The 24,318-nt window shown below is 37.1% G+C and overlaps 1 long non-coding RNA gene across 2 annotated transcripts in view; it reads right to left on the reverse strand.

Moving 5' to 3' along the window:
* Nucleotides 1-431: 431 nt before the first annotated feature.
* LOC307152199 overlaps nt 432-24,318 on the reverse strand; it is a 38,742-nt gene continuing 14,855 nt past the window's right edge. Inside the window, exon 3 of one of the 2 annotated variants that reach the window (XR_013819968.1) lies at nt 432-725. This is a non-coding gene — a long non-coding RNA (uncharacterized lncRNA). Of the gene's footprint in view, nt 726-12,685; nt 12,770-24,318 lie in introns of those variants that run through there. The other variant, XR_013819969.1, reaches the window with a different exon arrangement.

Here is a 24,318-nt window from a genome sequence, read left to right on the forward strand (position 1 = left end):
TATACATTATGTGCAGAGCTAAACTCTCCCCTTCTGAGTTGCCATGGAGATGAGACAGCACACTGCACTCCTGAGGTTAAACAGTACAGAGCTGGACCACCCCGTAATGACCAAACCCCCTGCTGATCGCCCAATAAATCACAGCCCTGAGATCGATTCCTAACAAGAGTGAATATTAGGACTTTAATAAAAGTTAATAACCCCAAAGTGGGGGGTTATTTGCTCTGATGAAACTAATGAGGAAAGAATAAATAAGGGGAAATGATAAAAACCATAAGAGTGCCAGGCTTTGTTTGAATTAATATCAGATGAGCCTCACTTTTTGAGTCAGCATGTTCAAACAGGCTGTGTGCACACAGGCCTCTCGCAACTGATAACTGTACAGTGATGTTTTCAGGGAGAGTTAAACTCAGGACATCAGATGGGTCAATTATTCATACACCCCACCGGGATAGAAAATAATCAATGTTGAAGCCAATTTCCCAGTGTTGACCCAAAGGTAATTGGGTATGAGAGGCTGGATGACATGGGCTGTCCCGTCGTGCCCAGCCAGAGGAAATAGAATTTTGTTTGGCGACTCCGCTGACAAGATGTCTGTTCCGGAACTCACATACTCATTTCATGTATATCACAGGGGGTCAGTGTTCATTTGAATTGTAAAGCAGTCCCATGGTAATGAACACCGCTCTTGTTGCATTCAGTCGACAACACTGAAAGAGTGGGTGCTGCAGAACAAGAGAAAAAGACTGAAATAATGAGAAAGGAAATGGTGAAGGTGAAACTGGTCAAATATTAGATCAGATATTAAGGACATTGGATTAGAAATTTGTTTATAATTAGTTAAATGAAACATCAATTAATCAAAGTCATTATAATTATTTTTTTTTACATATTATATATAATTATATATTATTCGTGTGTGTGTGTGTGTGTGTGTGTGTGTGTGTGTGTGTGTGTGCGTGCGTGCAAACAGCATTTGTTTGAACATTATAAATGTTTTTACAGTTACTTTTGATTAATATAATTAGTCCTGTCAAATCGATTAATCACATCTAACATAAAAAGTTTTGTTTATATAATATATGTCTGTATATATATATATATATATATATATATATATATATATACAGACATGTACAGTCTCTGTGTGTGTGTGTGTGTGTGTGTGTGTGTGTGTGTGTGTGTGTGTGTGTGTGTGTGTGTGTGTGTGTGTGTGTGTGTGTGTGTGTGTGTGTGTGTGTGTGGTGCACCTTTAACTTGAAAGCTAACAAACTGAGTTTATCTCCACCTAAGAAGGCAGTTTTCTTTCTAGAAGAGCCCTGTTCTTATGACTGAATCAGATACCCTGTTATTCCACATTAAAGTCATGATTACAATGATATTATAGTTGTAGTATCACGGTACTAATTACAGTCAAACGGTTACCACAGAATAGAGTGTTTAAAACCGCAATCCCTTCAGAAGTAATAATCACCAAAACGAATACAGTCTATATCATAACAAGTCTACAATCTCTGCAGCAGGTAATTATTACCAAACTCCTCCGCTGCATAGACTAATTAGGATTAGTTCACACACACCTACAGAACTACCGCCCACTGCCTCATTCTTATTCAGTCCATATTAAGATCTCCAGACTCCAGTCGTCTCAAAAATATATATTTATATACACACAGATTAATACTCTTAATACTTAATACTTCACACTTTCAAGTATTGCCAGTCGCAATGCAGATGCAGTTGGTTCATTATATTCAGTTGCCTTTGGTGCTTGTTTTAAATTAGACAGATGAAGTTCTCTTGGGAGAATATGAGATTTTCATTACAATGATTTTTAATTTCGTTATCACCAGCATTAATTTTTTATATATTTTGCAGGCTTCGCATATGGCTACAGTGAGGTGATTTAGCCAAGTAGGACATATTCCTGGATCAACATCTAACATTCCTATCAACCAATCTCTAACCCCAACTATAAGGTACCCCTGAAATGACAGGTTTATTCTGTGAGAAACCCCATTTGATTGATCAGTATGGAGAAGGGGCGGTTTCTTCACTAGGGCGATTAGGTGACGCACCACCAAAGTGTGAAAGGGACTTTTTCAATCACATTTGCATTCAACCACAGTCATGTTGTTCTGCCTCTGGATATAGTCCAATCAGCATCAAGTCACGTTCTGTGTAGTACCGCCTCTTTTTGGCCGATTTCACTCCGGCCGAGAATCGCCCAAAGTGTTCCCATAGACTTCCATACAAAGATTTTTTTTTTCGAACTGCAGGCACTGCAATGCATTCTCTATGGGTTCCGGGAGGGCTCGCACTAACGTGCTTTCTTCATCATACGTAAACTTCACTTGTGCAGCGATTGGTGGAAACAAATATACCACTCTTAATAATCTTTAAACTGAAGTGACTTCCAATCATTTCCTCAGTGCATAACTTAAATTCCACGGACATATTCTCCATCTGTATATGTTAGAAAGTCAAGCAAATATTTCCATTTTGCTGTCATAAGTGGACGAGCCTTCTGCAGGCTAAACTTCTAAACTTCAGGCTAAACAGGCCGAACAGACGGAGCGCAATAGAATAGCAGCGCAATAATTCTGACTAAAATATACATTAACATTAAATTATAAATATATTTGGCTAAAATATTTGTTGTTGAATATTTGTTGTTGTTGGTGAACATAAATGTGCTAAAGAATTTCAAACCTACCCACGTGTATTTTTATGGTATCAGTTTTGTTTTTATTTATTTTCATTTTCATTTTAGTAAATTTAACTATTTGCTATCTTCTTTAAAAATCATCATTTTGTTTTTAGATTGTAATGTTGCAATGTTAGAATGTAATGTGATTTGAACCCTTTTTTGGATAGACTGCAAGGTTACATTCATAGCCTTCAACATTGTTTGTAGGACAATATTGATCAGGATATGAAATAATAAAATAATTAAATCACAGGGATATTACATTTTAAAATATTAAAAAAAAAATTTTAAATTGTAATAATATTTCACAGTATTCTCGTTTTTACTGTATTTTTAAATAAAAACAAACTTGTCATGTGTATTTTCTGTTTTGGTTTGGTTTTGGTTTCTTGTTCTCGTTTTGCCTTAGTTCCTAGTCATCGTTAGTTTCCTTGGTTGTTAATTAATCTACGCACCTGTTCTGTTTTCCGTTGATTACTCTGTCTGTATTTAAGCCCTCAGTTCATTGTCCAGTATCATCTTTAATTCATGTGGTTGTGTGTTAGTTTTCTCTTGCGATCTCCTATGTGTATCTTTGTGGATTAATAAAGATTGGATTCTCCTACATCGTGTGATTTCTACAGCTACCAATATGTGACAATACTATTTTTACTATTTTACTTTGTTTATCATGGGATGAGCAATCAAATGAAAAACATTTTGAAAATAAGTTTTTCAAAAACATTTGAAGCCAACTTGAATACAAAGGATACATTCTTGGCATGTGTTTTAAACTACATTTTGTTTCTTTATATTCTTAAAATGATTTCAAATGAATATACAGCAACATTTGAATAGCCTTTTTGACCAGGAATTTCAAGGACCGTTGTACCAGTCCCAGTAAAATAATTAGAGCGACTATATTCCTAGACTCTAATTAGAGTGATATCACACTGTTTTTGATAAATAATCAAGTCTCTGAAGAGCACTGTTTTCTCGTTCAGGAGTCAGGAGTTTTTCTTCACCTTGCACCAAGTTATACATCTTGAGCATTGACCTTGAATACAAATAGCTTACAAATAGCAACTCTTTTTCTTTGCTGATGCGGTTTGCCACATTTCGTTATTGTTTACCAGGCTATATTACCCATGATGACATATTCAATTTAGCAATGTTGTGAATGAAGCACCTTTAATTTAAGAACTCATTATTTGGCCTCTTTGGAACATGCCTCATGTTGCTTTGATACCTCCCAGATCTTAATGCTAAGTGTCAATTTTTTTTCATAGCTGACACACCACTAATTGGTGTTGAACCCAATGTGACTCATTTTCGCAGTAATGTTTTGTTGAACTCCCGGTGTGACAGTGAGAGGAGGCATAGACGTTGATCCCGTGGGTGCTCAGGTGCTCGAGGACCCATGAGAAAGCATTGTGTTGTATTAATAAAAACAAATTAATTTTTATGATGTTAAATTTTGTGTGGTAACATTTGCCAAGTATTCTGATCTCTGTTGTTCACTGGTGCTGAAATGTGTGTAATTGACTGTTTTTGTCACATATTTACACTGGCAAGTTAAGTGAATCAACTGTAAGTGATTCTTTTCATGTTAACGGAAAACGACAGCTGCAATAAGCTCTGAGGTTATTTCACTCTGAATTCTCCCCTTGCCAGTCATTAATAAACTAAAAAGTTCATTACATTAAGAATGATCCTTCCCTCTAGGCAGTGGCTGATCCTGGCATAGGCATCATGGGTATTCCTGTGGAGTGGGAGCGTTAGCACTGTCATGCACATTCACTGATAACTGTATCGTGCCGTGTCGTCAGATCGGGTCGACGGTTTCCAGCCCAATTTCAATTAAGTTATTCAACTGTGCTCTCAGAGTTAGTTATCTTTATAAAGAGCCGTTGATTCATCTCCCACCACAGGTGTAATCCACGTTTTGAGAGTTGGGTTACTCTCCCACTCTTTACTGTAGATATAACCTACTGTATATTTATGCCACTTTGCAATAGAGATCGATTGAATATACAGCTACAAGTTATCGCACGAAAAACCCGTCACTCAAGAAAGATCACGTCTGTTTGCTGATTAAAGTGAGTGCTCGTGCGATGTCAACACCAATGCAAGCTGACACTGCATGGGCCTGTGTTTACTATGGTCATGATGATGGAGTACATGCACACTTTGAAATAGCCTATGAAATATAGATGTTTGAAAACCACCGAACTGACCCCAAACTAGCCCAAATCAAATTAAAAACTGCTAAATTGGGCAGGAACCCACCCAATCTGGCAACACCTGTGTTGTGTTGGATTAAGGCTACTAATTTGCATCTTCATTAAATGTGATTAATTAATAAAATAATAATGCAATGAATTTTTAACACAAATTCAGACATATTGACAGTGGCTGACTTTTGATTTTTGTGAATTGTTTATTTCTCACTATTCATTTCAAAGAACCGAATCAGGGATTCTTCCATTTGTAGACTAATTTTTTATTATAATAATTAGTAGTAGTTAGCCTGACTTCGTCATACTCATATTCTAGTCAGAATGTGAGTCTGATACCGCTCCATAGAGATTTGATTATGGGGCGTGTCTCAACCGAACTAGGAAAAAAAAACCTCTGCACTCAATTGGATAGACCTACAACCAATCAGAGCAACGGAGTAAATGACGCATGTTCTTCATTCATATTTTCAACCAACAAAATGTCGTGGGCGCGGCTCTCTGTTCCTCTTTTAAAATGAATGCGCTGTCGATATCTTCTATAACAGACGCGATGGCGGAATCTACACATGATGTTTCATAAACAAAGTTCGGGAGGAGCACGTACAAATAATCAATCCAATATCAACTTGTCATCAAACAATACCATGTCTAACGTTACCGAGGAAGCATTGTCAACTTACCTAACACTCCTTGACAGTTTTTCAGCATCTCTCGGTCCCTCCACCACCCCGAATCCTCACTCTTGCCTTGTTCTCTCACAACCAGGAACACGGGGGGAGTATGGCTACCGAGCCCACAGCCCTCTCCTTGGACAGCACGTCATATACGCATTTATTCTATCTTACTTATTTGTGTGAACTCGTGACATCTCATATAGCCTACGCATTTATTCTATCTGACTTATTTGTAAATGTGAACTCGTGAAATCTCAATTCTCCAGCTGCAGTCGTCTTTGTTGTAAACTAATTCAAATCAAGCGCTCTTTGGTGACGTGGGTGATTACGTAACCGCAGACCATCTGTCCATCATCGTATAAAGCCCGCCCTGGCAATTTGATTGGCTCGGCCTTCTAGGAGCCGAGCATAATTACTCCTCAATGGATCGAGTCCAGACCGAACTTCCCGACCAAAAAATGTTGTGGGCGGGGTTCGGGCTGGCACCCAGGCTAAGTAGTAGTAGTAGTAGTAGTAGTAGTAGTAGTAGTGTTCGTATTAGTATTATTAATGTTGTTTTTCTAAGTTCACATGTTCCAGTTCAGTTGTGATATGACTCAAAATAGAAATTTTGAAAAGATTTGACTTAAGCGACAATTCGTTCGTGAACTGACTAAAGATAAGTTTTAATAATATACGTATATTTAATCATTTAATCTTCTGCCCCAATAATATCTTTAAATTATATGAATTTGGTGGCTTCTTTCATCAAATGTTGATCTATATATTTAATTTATTCTAGGGATGTAACGATATCCTCATGTCTCGATTCGATACATATCACGATACGATATTATTGAGATATCCAAGACATATAGTAAAAGGTTAACAAAAAATTGACTGTTGATTAAAATGCTAAATTTGGTGTTACATTGGGGGTGTAAATGGATAGGCTTGAACTTGGTGCTGGTAACCCAATGCACAGGACAATGGTGACACCAGAATAAAATTATTCATGATTCTGAAGCAAAAAATACAGAATTATTTTAGATGAATATGCTTGCTCTCTTGTCACTGACTAGATATATTTACAATAATATAAGCCACTTTTTTACCTGGTAACAAGACATTTGGCATAATCAGGACACATAAATATTCCCCCATTGCATTATTATACATTATATTCAACATTATATACTAGTTTAATGTAACGCTGACACTAAAACTCTGAAAACTTTTTTCCTCGCACAGTAATTTTATTTTGGGTGAACTATACACAATACATATGGTCACTATCCACAATACATATTGTTGCATTTTTGTATTGTGATATATTGTAACAAGATATATTGTTACACCCCTAATTTATTCAAATAACAAAATAACATTTTAAATTGGCCACAGCTTAAACAAAAGCAAATCCTGGTGTATATGTACGGAAGTGCTCATTGGTGAATACTGTGCATCTGCAAAATGGATTAATGGCAATTTACCTTTTATTAGTACCCATTTCTCCTGTTCTTGTGGGAAATCAAAAATAGCTATTTGAGACATTTTGTTCTGCCTTGTCTGTCTCAACAAGCTTAATTGTTCCAGGTAATGTAATGATATTCACTTGGTGGTGTTAGCTAGTGAAAAGTTAATTGCATTAGGGCACAGATCTCCCAATAAAAATCATGTTTAATCAGTAGCATAAATACAATCATTAAACAAGATGGAGGTGGAGGGTTTTTGGGGGTGGAACGCATTTTCAGCAGCTGTGTTTAACATTCATTTTTACAGTGACTCACCACTGTTAAGGTGCCAAAAAATAACAAAAAACACTTTGATGTCTAGCAGAAGCCTCAGGTAAAAGTGTTATACAACACCATCATTTCTATGACTACTGACTTAAATTAGCAATAAGGCTAGTCACTGCATCAGATGCCATTTGGTATGAAAATATAAAGCATTCGCTGCACCACTTTCAAACGCATCAAAGAAAAGAACTGTCACTTAACTTTGGCAACAACATCACGTTGCGGTTTTGTTCTATTTGCATTTTATTACAGCTGCCATAAATGAGCTCTGTGCATTTGTTGTGTCTATAAAGAGGAACGCTGTGTGCACTTGCTTTCTAAAGTTGCGCTAGACTCTGAAGACGGAACAGTGACAAACTTAATTGTTTGGGAATTTTAAAGAAAAAAGTCTCTGGAGGCAATAGTCTGATGTGACATGTTAAGGTGAACAGATTTCTGAAATAGTAATCATTTAATAACTTTATAAATATCAAAATATGTATTGCAGTTTTGTGTATTTTAAGTAATTAAGGCTGGGAATCAATGCACATATCCTATAGAATGAAGTGGTGACATATTTTTGTAGCATTACCCTGATTCCCTCCACAAAAACCCAATAGGATTTTCCAATTGGCTTTTTTTGATAATTGCAGAAAATAAGCCCTGTGACCAACACATGTTTGATTCTTACGAGTTTTGTTCACCATGATAATCTTTACAAATATAATTCTGAATTTTGAAGCTCAGATAGAATCACTAGAAGTAAAAAGCTAAACATATGCTGTAAACGAACTACACCATGGTCACAAGACTTCAACATCACCACCAACTCTTTCGATCTTTATTAAAAAATATTTGCCCTGAAAGTTTGTGTTGGAATAGTTTGTAAGCGCACGATTATAAAAACAGAAGCTGTGAAAGCGGACTAGTGATTAGATGAGTTTTCCTGTTCAGCATGATGATGCATCTCCGACAACCTCTGTACTCCCATTTAACCACTTGTCAGCAAGTATAAGCTTTAATGAGGACCTATTATGGCCTTTTACAAAGTCTTGATTTTATTTTTGGAGTCTACTAGAATAGAATATTCATGCTTGAATGTTCAAAAAAAACATTATTTTACATTGTTGTAGCACCTCTCTTTCCAGTCTGTCTGTAACGCTCTGTTTAGCTCCTATCTCTATGAAGCTCCTCCTTCCAAGAAGTGCAATGTGCTCTGATTGGTTGTCTGGAACAGTTTGTTGTGATTGGTCAACCGCTTCGAGCATGTTTTGGAAATAAATAAATAATTACAAAAGTAATCTTTGCAGAACTCTAATCGATTTCAATTCACAAGCTCACAATTTGATTTGATTCTGATTTTGACCACAAAGACTTGCTCGCCAGCGAGATGCGCACTAACAATTTGTCCTCTTTTGAACACTGTCTCCCATTATGTTGTGTGGATTGCAAGATTTCACATACAGTTGTGCTATTGTTCTCCTACCTTCACACTCTGCTCTTACTGATGGAACGTAAAAAGTGAAGATTGGCCACCAGGCCTCGCATATACAGTATAGTTGTCAAACCTCCAACACTATATTGGCCAGAGTTTCCGTTTCATTGTCCAACCCTGTATGTATATTTATCAAGCGTTTCAGAACGTCCCAGAGGATGTGGGTTTCGTGACATCATCGCATACAAAAGAAGTCCCATTTCATTGGCTAGGTGAATAAAACGACTCCATTGTGCCCTCCCCCTGCCCCGCCTTTCTCTCTCGCCGCCACTGAGTTTGCAAGTGAACAAGTTAGTTTTGCATCTACTGTAACATATCACGAAAATAGTTGCAAGGCGTGAAATTTGAAATTGCAGTGACAGATTTGAGAAGTTGCAAGTGCCTAATTGAGGTTGTACTGTGAACATGAATGAAAGAATAAGCACAACTATGTACTACAAGTTTGTGTCTGTCATTGTATTTTTGTGAATGGCATTTTACACATTTGTGACCCTCGATCACAAAACCAGTAACAAGTCGCATGGGTATATTTGTGGCTTAAGCCAACAATACATTGTATGGGTAAAAATTATTGATTTTTCTTTTATGCCAAAAATAATTAGTAAATTAAGTAAAGATCATGTTCCATGAAGATATTTAGTAAATTTCCTACTGTAAATATATAAAACATTTACTTTTGTGAGTGAATGCAGAACAATTGCAAACATAAATGGACAACTTTAAAGGTGATTTTGCACCCACAGATTCCAGATTTTCAAATAGTTGTATCTCTGCCAAATATTGTCCTATCCTAACAAACCATACATCAATGGAAAGCTTATTCATTATCCATTGAAATATCAATTTTAAAAAACTGACCCATGTGGTCCAGGGTCACATTTGTGACTACTTGTCTGTAGCTACAAATTCAAAATGCAGGTTTTTGACTATTGTCTCTGAGTGCAAATCTCAACATTCAACTTCAGATTTTTATTTTACAGGTTTCCACGGTGGAGCTGTGAGTGTAAATTTTAGCGTACGAGTATGAATACTTATTGTACACGTTCTCAAATTCACATTTTGTTATTTTTTTTGCTACTCTTCAAAAATGCTACTCTTTTACCTTCATAGTTTGGAGACACTGTTCTACTGAATTATCTAAGCACCCTCAAACACAAGCAAGAGCACCCTCAGTTGATTTTGTAATAATATATTGGCAAGATAGATTTGGCAAATGCTCCAGTGCATATTTGTGTTTGCGCTCAGGGGAATGTCGATTGTATCCATTTACAACGTGTTTTTGCAGCAATGGCCAATCAGAGATGTTGAAGTTGATGCAGAATCTACTCACCACTCAAAATGTTTTTATTCAGTGCCGAGTTATGCAGTAAAGTGACAGCGTTTAGTGATTGTAAAGGGAGCAGTCTTGGCTCGCTTTCGAGGCTACAGCCTTTATAGTCCATTAAATAAAACTATTGTTTTTTAATGCTGCTAAGAGGGCCAATGGCCAATTGCATGCTGCAACGTTTCGGAAGTGACATCTACATATAAATGCTGGATTCACTCTGCACGAGACAGAAAAAAAAACATGTTAAAATAGTAGCGCATTAAAGCAATGCAAAGGCAGACTAATAGATAAATAGAAAAATATTCGTAGCTAAATATTTTTGAAATTCTAAATAATCTTAAATGTCTCACTGTGCACTGTTATGGTGGAGCCGGTCTGAAAACGAGGTGTGTTCTGGTGCATTGTTTATTTAATTTATGCAATGGTGAAAAATTTGGCAAAATAAATGGGAAAAAACGCGAATTTTCATGTCGGCGTATCCCTAATTATTTCAAATTGTGGGCTCTTTTAAAGTGTAAAAAAACAGGGACATTTCCAAGGAAGCAAGGATGTCAGGTCAGCCCATTTTGTGTTGCTGGTGCCTTTTCTTACAGCGAGAGTTCAAACTCTGGAATAATCCATGCATCTCCATCATCCACCTCATTCTGCAGTGCAGAGATAGGAGATAAAAAACGCTGTGTGTGCGAATGAATGTATTTATCTGCCTTTTAGTAAGGAACCTCACATTTTCTAATAATTATGCCTGATAGTGATGTGTTACTATCCATTCTGTGGAGATCTTCATTAATTTTATATTACAAGAGGAGAAATTAACCAGTTTAGACACTATAGGGTGCGTTAGCACAGTTTAGATCAATATGTGTTATCTTTCCAACTTTAAATATTTGCACATTTCTAACTTTCTTTTCCCTCTACGGAAAAGAAAGTCTTCCACTGATAAGATACAAGAGCCTGTAAGGCACTATCAACAGTTGGTCAATAAAGAAACTCTGCTGATCTTTTACATTATACGAAATGTGCTAACATTTCAAACATGCAAGTATTTCACCTCAGGATATTCAGCTTATGAGTTTGTGATATGCTGTTGTTCCAATTAATGTGACTGATGCAATCGATTCAGACATTTTTAAGCGATCTACAACCATTTATCAAATGTCAGTTCCTCACACATGCACAAATACAGCAACCTGAGAGCTTAACATAATTACGATTTAAGTGACGTGATAATTTGTTTCAGTTTAATCAGAGGTGGCATACCGAACGTCATCCAATCAGAGAGTGATCTTTACATCACTTAAGCTCCTAATGAGCTGTACGAACATATGAACACTCACACTCAAATAACGGCTCAAGGTCATATTCTCACACTCCAGCATATAGAGTCAAGCTCATTATTTGTCCATTGACTGCAAACAATATTGGAAAAAGAAGTGACATTTTTCTCTAATTCATTATTGGCTATTTTGTCATAAAAACAACAACCTGTAAACCTGTTCTGGTAAAAGAATAAGTATATTTACAAAGACAGGTTAGTATTGACATAGAACAGCTTATCAAATATCAAAACACTGACATTACTTTGAAACTTTTTTTTCTATTGAATTGTCCTGGCAGGATGTGTTCAAAATTAAACATAAAGCGCAGTATTCCGAGTCAAGTAAACAATTTACATTTTTGTCTGCAAAATTTAAGTGGAATTTCGCTAATGTGACCTCAACTTTATGAGCCGTTTCATTTTAGTGAATCAAAAACATACAGTGACCAATGGAGCCTGATTTCCACAACAAATGACTTTTATGATGGAATCAATCTAAAACAGTCTAGAATCAGTCTAAAACACTGCCATGTATAATTTACAGCATTAGCAGAGAGAGACTTCTTTTATAAGTAAGCAAAATGGATGTTATGACTGAAATGAATTCGAATCAAACTGAACCGAGAACATGTGAATCAGAATCGAATCAGGAAATCTTTATCAATAAACAGCCATATTTACCAGAAGTCTTGACATGTGTCCTAGAAGTGAAGTCCGATTCCTGAACGAATCGTTCAAAACTGGCCTGGATGATTCATTAATCAAGCTGATACAATTCTTGAACTTTCATTTTACTTTCATTTTACGCCCTTTGTCAAAATGTCAAATCGCAAATGACAGAGATGATGAGGACCATGTAACAGACGGAAACGGCCACAGCTAATACTGTTTCTCGTCACTTTGTTAGCCTTTGTTAATTGTCTGCAGTTGAAGACAGGGGTTAGATACGGGGTGTGCGACTGCATCGAGTCACGTGACCATCTCAGAACTCAACACAACCTCCACGTTTAATGAGCAATTATCAAACCAAAAGCCCACTCTGTGTATAAGCTCTCAACAACCTTCCAGCCTCTCTAATGCGAGCAGTGTAAACTTTATAATTGCTTTCAACACAGAATAATGAATCAATTTTCTGTCTGATTTCCATATGCAGGGAAAATTAATGCAGTGTAATGCGCTTTACTTGTCTAATTGACTCCTTCATTTCATGCGGTGTTTCTAAAAGCAGGAGCAAACAGCCGTAGAAGCAAGGGATCAGCGTTGCCTCAGCATCTGGAACAATATATATCATGAACATTCATAGAAAACGGTTTCCACCTTTGCCATCAATTTACATGGAAGCAATAACCATATCAACATCACAGATGCACATCATGAGAATAATAGGCTATGTGAACATTAATATAAATATGGGACAGCCTTATGGAGCAGGGAATGGCCTTTTTAAAAAAAAGAACATTCTCGCCATAAATGTATTTATAGTGTTGTGCATTTTTCTTTCAGCAGTCCTCATGGCCCTGTCTGCCCGGAGAGCCTCACGGGATCATCCGCCCCCTCCGAGTCTCCCAGCGCTGGCAGAGGGGCACACTAAGGAAATGTGTGCATGGGAAACGATTAAAAGTCTTCCTTCTTCTGCATGAATAAAAATCAGTGGGACAGTAGCTGGAAATGGAGTGTGTGTGGAAATGAGTTGATGGGCTGAGGAGGAGGGCCATGAAAAGGTGTGTGTGTGTCGGTGGGGTTTTGCTATCTTTGTAGGGCAAATGCTCCCATAAAACCCTAGTAAAAACAGACATTGTGCAACAACTGCATAGCAACAAACTGGCAATAAAACCGCAGCTGATGAGCAAGCATCATGGGGGAGATTTTTTGCAGGAGTAAGCAGCACAAATGTAAAAGTCACCAATGGTAGACAAGGTAGACGATGGTAGACTTTTTTAAAACGTCGTTATTTTGACATTTTATATGGTGATGCAAATGTGGTAGATTTTTCCCTAAACCTAACTATCTGGGTCTCGTCTACAAATCGACGTCCCCATTCAATAATAGCACTTATCTAACTTGTTCCCCTAAACTAGCTTCCTTCCTAAACTAGCTTCCTGCGCAGGAATACATCGACAAACGGACCTGCAAATGTCCTTTAAATGCTTTAATCACGGCCAGGAGATCTTCCCGAGCAGTTCTCAGGGAATCTCTCCCAAAAAGCAAGGCCGGAGGATCTCCAACAAATTCCATTGAGAATCCCACCGTAAAACACAGATACAACAGTTTTTATAGAATCAAGAAAACAAATAAGACTAACATGTCACCTTCAATATGATTGGTTCAACTGGTTCAAAAGTCCCAACCTTTTTCCTCTGTCACTGGCACAAGCAAACTCTGATTTTGTGATTACTTATCACAAGGTTTTGAGAACTAGTCATCTGTCTAGTTTCACTTCCCCTTTCTGTTATTTATACACACATACACACACATACTCAAAAGTTTTCCCCAAAGAGTTTGGAAACATTAAAAGCATATGAATGTCATTCCTGCAAGAAAAACAAATGTTAGTTGATTAATTAAAGTTGATTAATTAAAATCCATCACACAAATGAAGCAGAAATGTGCGGAGCCCCTCAAAGGACACGATTCCCAAAAAAGCTAGTGTCATTCTTTACTTTTTACAGTGCCATTCCCTTTCCTATGCCAAATAGACGAGACGTAGAATCACAGCCTAAAATGGCATGGATAAAGAAGAGATTGTCACACACCTTGGGACCAAGTAACTCCTTCGTCTGCTTTATGCACCATATCCGTCTTGTTTTTGTTGCTTTCTTTGGTTCTGGTGTCAGAAACAGCTCCTGTGCATTCAGATCAGCATGATGCAACAAGAGTACTAACAAGTCTGTGTCATCACCTAAGACTGTGTCTTTTGTTCTGGCAGAGGCAATGGCAGTTTGGACAATGAGCACATCTGCATCGTGCTTTGCATGGTCTGTGATACACCCAGCCCTCTCAAGTTTATCACTGAGATAAACCATGAACCGTTGTTTGTTTTCCTTATTGTTAAGGAACTGGTCCTTTGTCACCAGAGAAGTGTACAGTCACACCGGGAGTAACACCTGTTCGACGCACTTGAGTGGCGTCTTTTATTGTTGGTTCTTCTTTGTAGCCATCAAAGACTATGCCAGTAGCCGTACCATATTTCTGTGTGACATATCTGACATACATTTCACACACACTGTCATAAGTGGACCCTTGTGGCCATGGTAGACGATGTAGTAATGCACCCCCATCAAGGACATGATGGACATCACTGCTGGGTTGTCTTTGCTGCTGCTCAATAGATTTCCAGAGGACATCGGCAAGAATTGCCTTGTTTGCCTGTAGGGGGAGGTAGGATGATTCAAACAAAGCAGACGGTTGACTGCAGAGTTCATACTTGAACAGTGATGGCAAATCTTCACAATTGTCTCTCACTGCTACAAGCCGCTGGAATAACAGCTGTGGATCCACTACCACTGTCTCTCCTTTGATCTTGACAGTTGATCTAGATGCAAGTGTCACTGCTTGGTCAGCTTTCCTGAAGGTGAATTCCTCCACTGGTTTCCCTACCAAAGACTCCAAAATCGTGCACCCAATTTCCATTGATTTCTCTGGTTTTTCATCTGTCTTCTGTGTGAGAGTGAATCGTTTAGTTGGTAAGAATGACTTCTGCCTGTAATCTCATAATCTTATCAACAATACCAATCATTTGTAAATCTACCAGCCCAAAATTTAATCTCACCACGTTACTAATGACTAAGATGGCTATTCTGACTTTCTTCTGATGTTATCTGTGGGGGAATGTCATTAGGTTAGGCTTGTTCGCAAATTTAAAAAAAAGATTTTAGAACGCAACTGGAGGCAAGATTGTGCAATCAATTCTTAAGGTCAATATAAGTCTTTTTGTGGCAAGTGACCCAGGTAAGTGTGGCAAGTGACTTCACATTTATCGTGTTTATGCATAGGTTAACTTACTGAATGGACATGAATGTGTTAGTTATTTGGCCCCTGTTTTTTCTATTTGTGACTTTATGGCTTCTTGGCCATAAGTCAATTAGGCCTAGTGTTGAGCTCATTTGCATATTTAAAATAGATTTTTCAAAGAAACTTGTAAAACAAAAATGGTACTTTTCATGTATACTTCCACTGTGTGAGGTTTGATTGTGATAGGAGTAAAGGAAAAAATACGCCCATTAGGGTGTACTTTGGGCATATTCGATTAGTATATTGCTCATTTGCATATTCAAATTCATTTTCAAGGAAACTTCTAATACAAAATGTTTTACTTTTCATGTAGACTTTCATTGTGTAAAGTTTTATGGATTATTATTATAAATTTAATTAGGTTGGGGGAGGGGGTAAATCGCATCACATTACAATTTACAACCTGAAATAACATTTTCTTTTCAAAATTTACAGATATTTATTATCAACCTTATCACACAATCTTGGGGCTGTGTAGGGATTGCACCCAACACAATCTCATTGCAAATTCGTAGCTATCTTATGTTTTGGTGAATTGGTGGCTAAGAATTTGTACGGTCTCATTTGTATGTTTTCGTGCAATCTGTTTACACCCCAGTGATGGGTGGTTGGGATGGGTTTAGGGGTGGTCCTTCATTATTACTCTTTTGGTTTCACTTTATTTTGATGGTCCCTTTAACACATTCTGTTGACTATAAGTAAGGTTGCACCTACATGTCTACTAACTGTCATTAGAGTGTTAGTAGAGTATTAGTAGACTGGTAGGGTTAGAATAAGTTGACGAAGTTGCAAAGTTACTTCTAGTCAGTAGAATGTCTGTTGGAGGACTGTCACAATAAAGAGTTAGCAGATATTAAGCAGACAGTACTAATACTCTAATGAGAGTTAGTTGACATGTAGATGCAAAGTTACTTGTAGTCAACAGAAAGTTCAAAAGGGACCATCAAAATAAGGTCTTTTTGGTTTTTGTACGATTCACATCATAATAATGTAAACAAAATCACCACCTCGTAAAATAGTTACCCTTTTCCTTGAGATTAGGTTAATCGCACCACATTAATTTTGAATGGATTAGGAAAACAATTTCTTTCAAATGTTTGTAAAATTTTAATAAAACTTATTTACAAACTTTTATCTAAGAAATAATAATCAACTATTATGCCAAACTACTGAATAAGATTTTCAAAAATTTTAGTGACATTTTACTTTATTCCCTCAAAAAATATGAAAAAAGAATTTAGATTCAGAAATTAACAACATGCTCAACATAGAAGAGGTGTATTAAAATAATTATATGTAAGAATTTTTGTGTATTTTTGAGTAAATAGATCTATAAAATAATGTGTTAATCTACCCGAGGCAAACTTTCGTTTAAAAGCATAATTAGAATGGAAACGCCACTTTTAAGTTTGACTGTATTTTAGTTTTCGGTCAAACTGCCTTTTGAATGGGAGTGAATGGGGAACTTTTATGATAGCATAAAAAATCACTATTTTTAAAACACTAAGAAGGCTCGACACAACATGAAACTTTGCTCGAAGTATCACCAGGGGCTCTACACATGAACTCGAGCATTGACAACATTGTTTGTGTACACAGAGTTGACTAAAAAGAAAGATTTTGAACAACTCACTGTAGCTGTTGTTGTTTCCGTCCGCCGGCATTTTGTCAGTCAAAAATAGTCGATCTCCGAATGCAAATGAACTGAGGATCCTTTTCAAATACAAGGTCAATATTGATTTTCACTAACGACAAAACAACAAATTACCCGTGAATTTATATTGAACTAAGCTTTAGGAGCTTTCCATCTTTACTCTCCTCCGTTACGCTTTATTCGGAGATCGACTATTTTTGCCTCGGGTATATTAACAAAAAGACCCTAGGTTGCATTTTGGCAAGAGTTTCACTTTAATCTGATAGTGTTTGATACTGTGAAATTTGACGTGCACTGTTTACGCACTTGAGCTCTGTGCTTTGTGCGTGTTTGCAAGTACTGGTGTGAGGTTGTTAAGAAGAGTATATACGTTCTCTTTCACAAAGAACTCCTTCACACTATCAACACATTTAGCATGGTCCTATCAGTTATGTCAACATATTCTCAACATTCCTCCCCAAACAGCATTTCACAGCCCACGATGGCTTCACTTCTCAGGTATACTGTTTTCACAGCCTTTTGTCAGCACTTAAAGCGAACTTCTCAGATGTGCATACATATAAATACAGTCTCGACACAAAAAAAGAGCCTCCATTCACCTGTCAGTCTTGTTATTTACTCTTCAACCGTGGCTGAATGGAACCCTTTCTTTTTGTTCTCTCTGTCTGACCTTCTAGTCCCATCCTTCCCTCACTCTCTCATCTCTGTCCCGCCCTTCACTTTGTTGTCTTTACCTGTGACGTCTCACATCAGACCCTTTTGCACCCTCCTCTTTGTTCCTTTCTTCAATGCCAGAGCACCATTATTCCTGCAGTCTTTTCCCCACAAGACGCTCAAAGCGTTGATTCCTCTCTCTGCAACTTTTTATGAAGAAAGCATTTTACAACACTGGCTGTGCTTTACTTTCTCTTGCTGGGTTTTTGATATTTTGAAGCAGCACTTTTTGTCCACAAACAATTTAGAACCCAGATCTTGCACAAGACATCAGGTGATGACAAAATACTAAAATAAAATCAAAATATTTATTATTATTATTCTACTTTATGAACTTTAAAACTTTTATACTAAAAATAAAAGTAATTATTCAAATTAAATATTGAAATGTATTAATATATTTATTAATATCCAGAGTCTGTTACTGCTGGATATGTATACTTTAGCTTTGTATGACTTACTATAGATATAACATAGAAATATTCTTTAAAACATTATGATATTGTTATAAAACATACATAAACATATATTGGTTATTTAACATATGAAGTCCAACTCTAACGTTGAACTGACTTAAGGCAAACTATATTTGGGTGATAACATTTTTTACACTGGACATCATGTGATGACAATACTAAAAAAAAATGTAAACCGTTTTCAATGTTTATTTTTTTACATTAGTGAATTTAATTAAATATTGACATTTATTAATATCACCAATGCCAATATTAATTATTTCCATATTATTGTTTCTGCCGTTTTTTTATGATTTTTGGCCCCAAGTACCTTTTTTTAACAAATTTTATTTTTTATAGTTCTTACCTAAAAAGTAAAAGAAAAGGCAAAAAAAAGTTTTAATGTCCACTTCATAGACCAATATTATTAACACTGTATTAGTTATACTGATTATATCAAATGAATATAATAGTGTATATTTAAATATACATTTTTGATTTTCTTTTACATTGTCACTGTTTCATGAATGTTTTTTGTTTTCAGAATTATTTTACCATTTATTTTTATTAAAAAAAATAATAAAAAAATAAAAAACTATACGCTGTTTAATAACAGGTTCCATTTTTACCTGACAGAGTATATTGTGGCAAGTCAAGGCTTTAAAGTTTGAGAGGAAACTTTATAATATTTTTTTTTGTGTGTGGGATCTTACTCTCGCTTTCTTTTAATGTTACCTTTTACCTTTCTCTTGAAGGTCAGTTGTAGCCTCCTTTGTATCACAAGCAATTTAGACTTCATCCTTTTGTTGATCTGCCACACTCTTGACACCTTCAAAGGCATTTAATTGGTGGCTGCTCTCAGGTTTATTGATTTGAAGTGTGCTTTCAGCATTATGTGAGTGGAGAAACTCAATGCAAAGCTCATATGTCTTGAGTCCTATATATGCACTTGATTATAGCCTTTCACTCAGGCCTTCATCAGCAGAGCGATTATGTGTGACCAAGGTTTCACGCAGCTTTATAAGGCCATGATTTTGCTTTCATTGCACATTGTTGTCAGGGCATGATGTCATATTTCTGTATATTGTGAGATGATTGCATGTGCTGCCTGACCTAGTTGCTGTTATTGCCAAGAAGTATCTACTTACTGTATGTTCAATTGGAATAGCTCGTCTGTCAAATTTGATCGTCTGGCAAATTGCCTCCCATCACAGAGAAAACTTTATTCTGAATTATAAATGTACACAGGGCTTACTTTATGCAACACAGTGTGGTGTTTTATCGGCTGAGGGTTTTGAATTGTCTAAACGTAGGACCTTTTATCAGCAACACAAGAAATTGCTCAACAGTGACTCAAAGGTTTTGGTGCATTTTTTTCTAGTGTTGCTCTCTATCCTTTGAATGGTTCTTTTACAGTTTGTGGCTTTTTGTATTTGGAGAAAAGCGAATGAGAGATTGCAGGGCTCCAGAGTAGACTGCGCCTAAGATGGTAAGAAATGCATCAAAAAAATGTGGCTGTAATTTAAAATTTAGCATTTACCTTCTGCACGTTCACATGCAGTTTTGTCCGATATCATCTTGTGCGCGGTGTTTTCTGAACGCAAGAACGAACACAGCGTGTGATGTCCGATTTGTGAGCAAATCTCTAATAAAGTGATTCTTTTTAATGAGTCAGTCAAAAAGATGAAACAGCCTCAAGCTCGCTAGTGAGTGAGTGGTTTGAATCAGACTCACCCAGTGGATTGTTTGTTCACAAATTACCCTTTTTTTACTAAAAAGTAAAAGTTTATTTAAATTAAATGTTGAAATGTTTTAATATCACCAACTGCATAGGCCCATATTATTACCATATTGTATTTTTTATAATGATTATATAAAAATGAGCATGCAGTAATGGTGCATATTTAAATGGTCATTTTATTTCGGTGTCTCATGAATTTTTATAAAGCATATTTTGTTACCTTTTGGAGCTTGGAAGGGTTCAGTTTGAGCAGATGTTTTATACCATCATCACTGTCCTCATCAGAGCTCATTTCCCAGTACATTCAGCATCTGGCTCATATTCGCAATCTCAAACATATTCTCAAAACTATCATTTTCAACATCTTCAAAATCAATATTTTGATTGCTGACAGCTTCTTCACCAGATCCACCACCAAGTGACAGTGAAACTAATATTTGATTGCGTTCAGTTCTTGCTCTGCAATAAATCGCTGAGCCATTTCAAGTTTTGTTGATGATACTTCCTATTCTTTTGTTTTCTGCCTGCGGTAACTATGAGTGAAACGTCACTTCATCATTGTGTATCAGACATTGCCACCTTGTGGAATAAAGTTGAATTGCACTTATTCAGTCATCAGAAATTCAATTATTGTTGTGCAGAAAAAAATATATACTTACACTGTTACACACCTCGGGTCATTAGCGACCCTATACAATTTTTACAAAAAAAATACGATGGAAAACAGGCATTCTTTTATAATTTTAGTATTTTTTTTCTTGTTATATAGTCTATAATGAATTGATTGAGGAATACTAAGAAGGTTGATGTCTAACTTTAAAAAATGAACGAGGAGGAGGCTGGTGAATGGCCTCCCGGTTCACTAAAGATATGCGTTTAAGGGTTAATAAGTCAATCGAAAGGATTCACAAAACAGCCCTGACCTCTCTAGTGAGTGAGTGTTTTGAAAGTCACTCAATCAGTGAATTATATTCTTAAAAACTTGAATTGACTTCAAGGGAAATTTTGTTTGGCAGAGACAACATTTTGCTCCCCCATTTATTTTTTGCTTCTGAGAAATTCTATAGTTTCATGTTTAATTTTAGGAGCCAGTAGCTCTGTCGTCATTTTTCTTTTTCTCTCGTCTGGAGCCCTGGGACCTTGTACGTCCTTCTCTGTGATCTTGTCTCTCAGTAGCACTTCTCAAAATGGGCTGCTCAACTTCCCTCTGTTTACTCTTGTGTTCAACTTTAATCTCACACATCCCGTTCCTGCCTAAAGTGCCCTGAAACTCTGTAAGTTTCTTGCCTCTGAAATGACCATGGCCTTCTTTGCTGTAATTGCTCGAAATGCTAATTGGACTGCGAGCACAATCCCCAGTGATGCATCTGGGATTTCCCAGAGTCTAGAGACCAAAATAACAAGCCAAAAAAAGCTTTTAAATTCCAATTGCCACTAGACATCTGGATGGCCTTGCCCTGAATGCATTTTCATAATTAATACAAAGTCTAGGAGAAGGTGCCTTTTCTTGATTGAAAGGTCCTTATGCATTCCCCTGGCTAAATATGCAATGGAAAGTGTAAACTTGGCATGCAAGGAAGATGACATTTGAAAAAAGAGCATGCAATATTCATTTAAATTCAAAGTAAGGCCCTAATACAATTTCTCTGCAAAGCTTCCAGCTGAATATGAAGGACCCCGTGCCCTTTAGAGGCTGCGAACTTCTCATTTGCCTGTAGGGTTGCACCGTCGCCACGATTACACTATATTGCAGCGTTCAAAAATAATTCACCCTGAATTAAGCCTCCTGCCTTTCAGGAATTTCAAACAAACAAATTCAAGTACAATGCTAACCACCGCCTGAACAAAACCCCCCGTAATCCTCCCTAAGACTGTCAGAAATCATGGAAACAGTGGCGCGTGAGAGAATAAATGCAGGTCCTGACTGGAGAGAGCGCAGCAGATGTCTCTGCGGTTGAGGCTGTCATAAGGGACGGTGGCGTAACAAAGTGCGACTAGAGGTAACAGTCGGCAACACTGTCTCAGCCGTCAAAGCGCCGGCGCTGATGGAGAGCGTATCTGTCCGCTTATACGCCATCTGCCTCTTTGCACTCATCTGCTGGATGGAGACCTGAGGCCCGGGCGGACAGGTTCCATAGTGACGCCCACGTACATTTCTGATTCAACTATTTAGAGCAGGAACAGGCACAGAGCCTGATGTGCAAAAGCCAGAATCGGTGTGTTGGAGGCCCGGACAGATCCTGAGGGAGTACATGTGATTTTAGCAGGAGAGACTAAGCAGAGGTGGATGGTTTGGTGCTCGTTTTGTTTCATGGAAGAGTTGGTTTTACAGACAGTGCTTTGATTCAGAAAAGATAGGATGTTCTTTGAAGGTTTTGAACAGCTGCACTGGAAGTTGCTCTATTGTGTCTCTACAAATAGGAAATGGGGTCAATGATATGATGCATTTTTGTTGCCTGTGTTAAAAATACTTTTTTGAAGTTGCGATAGTCTTTTCTTCCCTATTGTGATTATATTCGAGTAAAGTGGCTTCTTTACATGATTTTGTTCATGGGGAATTAATTGGATGGTTGTGGTTTGCTATTGGTTGATCTCATGTGAGTGACAGGTTGTCCCACCAGAAAAAACATAATCAGAGGAGAGAAGAGATGTCGCTGCAAGATTGAAGATTACGAGGACACATTAATAAAAAAAAATAATGATGTGCAAGGATAAATTATTTATAATACATACAAATATTTCATAACAAATAAGAATTGTCAATTTTGATTTCATGGTGACTAAAAATGCAATTCATACAATGGGCCCTCTCCTACACCCGGCGCAATGCAGCTCCAAGCGCGACGCAAGTGTTTTTTGCTAGTTTCAGCCTGACGCAGTTATCATTTTCACGTCCTGTGCCACGCTGTTTAAATAGCAAATGCATTTGCGCCCATTTGTGCGCACGGTCTGAAAACGAAGTGTGTTCTGGCGCATTGTTGGCGTGTTGCTATTTTGAGGCAACAGAAATAGACTGCGCCATTGACAGACCAAAACCTGGTCTAAAGTCAATGGCGCAATATTTTTTTTGTTATTAAATGAGCGCGTTAGTAATGTGCGCCTATAGGCGGGTCCACAACGCACGTACACTCTGCTTATTAAACACACAGGAATGCACAGCAGCACACAAACATGCCAAATAGTAAAATGAAAAGGATTACAATGTAAAAGATTATTATTGTGTACATAAAGATATGGTGGAATCCGGCTTGTCCAGTAGATGGTCTGCTTGCGCACTTTTACCTCGTGCACGAGCAGATCCGTTTGTGCTCTGGAGATGCGTTCGGTCTTTCCACTATCTAATTCCGTCATGTAAATAGCGAATCTGCCATGGCGCGAGCGCAACTGGCATTTAAAGGGAATGGGAGATGAGACTCTGATTGGTTCAATGCATGTAAATCCCAAAACACACCCATTACTCATTATGAGAATAGGGACAACCCTTTTAGACAAATGCGCCTGGCACGCCGACCATTTTTACCGTCGTTAAACTAGCAAAAGTGGATTCGGACACGCCCTAAGTGAACTTGTGCCCTGCACTTTAGACCATGTGCTTAGATCGTTAAAATAGGGCCCAATGACTTGAAAACACCTATTTTATGATGAGCATGTTTTTTTATATTCTGTAATACAATTAATTGTGATAGTAAAAATGTCTGGTGGTACAAGCATGATTAAAATAATAAAAAAATATTTTTGGATAAAATTGACCCACTTACGGCCGATGATTTTCGGTGGCCGAAATTTCAGTGCATCCCTAATTGCTGTATGTTTAGTTTCATAAATCAATTCCGGTAATGCATAGTGTCATTTACCATACCTGCACTCTGCACTCATAAATAATCAGAGGTCATTGTTAATGCATAATTCAGGTAAGATCAATGCGGTGGTTAATGGTATAAATTATTTATTTCTGTCATGGTTCATTAGCAGGCCATGTTCAACAATGTTCTACCACAAGTTAATAGTCTAATTCTCATGAAATAAAATAATAATACCAAACAAAACATTTTCATGATAAAGCTTCTTAAGCTGTTAAAGTGCTAATTAACTATTTCAGCCCAGGCAAGTGCATCTGATTGTTAGAAACACTTTTGTAAAGAGCCATATTAGAGGTGATAATTTAAAGTGTAATTTAATCATTAAAATGTTACGATTCTTAAGATTTAATAAGCAGAGACAACCGCAAGTATAAACCGTTCACATG

Source organism: Squalius cephalus (assembly GCF_949319135.1).
Source record: "Squalius cephalus genome assembly, chromosome: 24".
NCBI classification, from domain to species: domain Eukaryota; kingdom Metazoa; phylum Chordata; class Actinopteri; order Cypriniformes; family Leuciscidae; genus Squalius; species Squalius cephalus.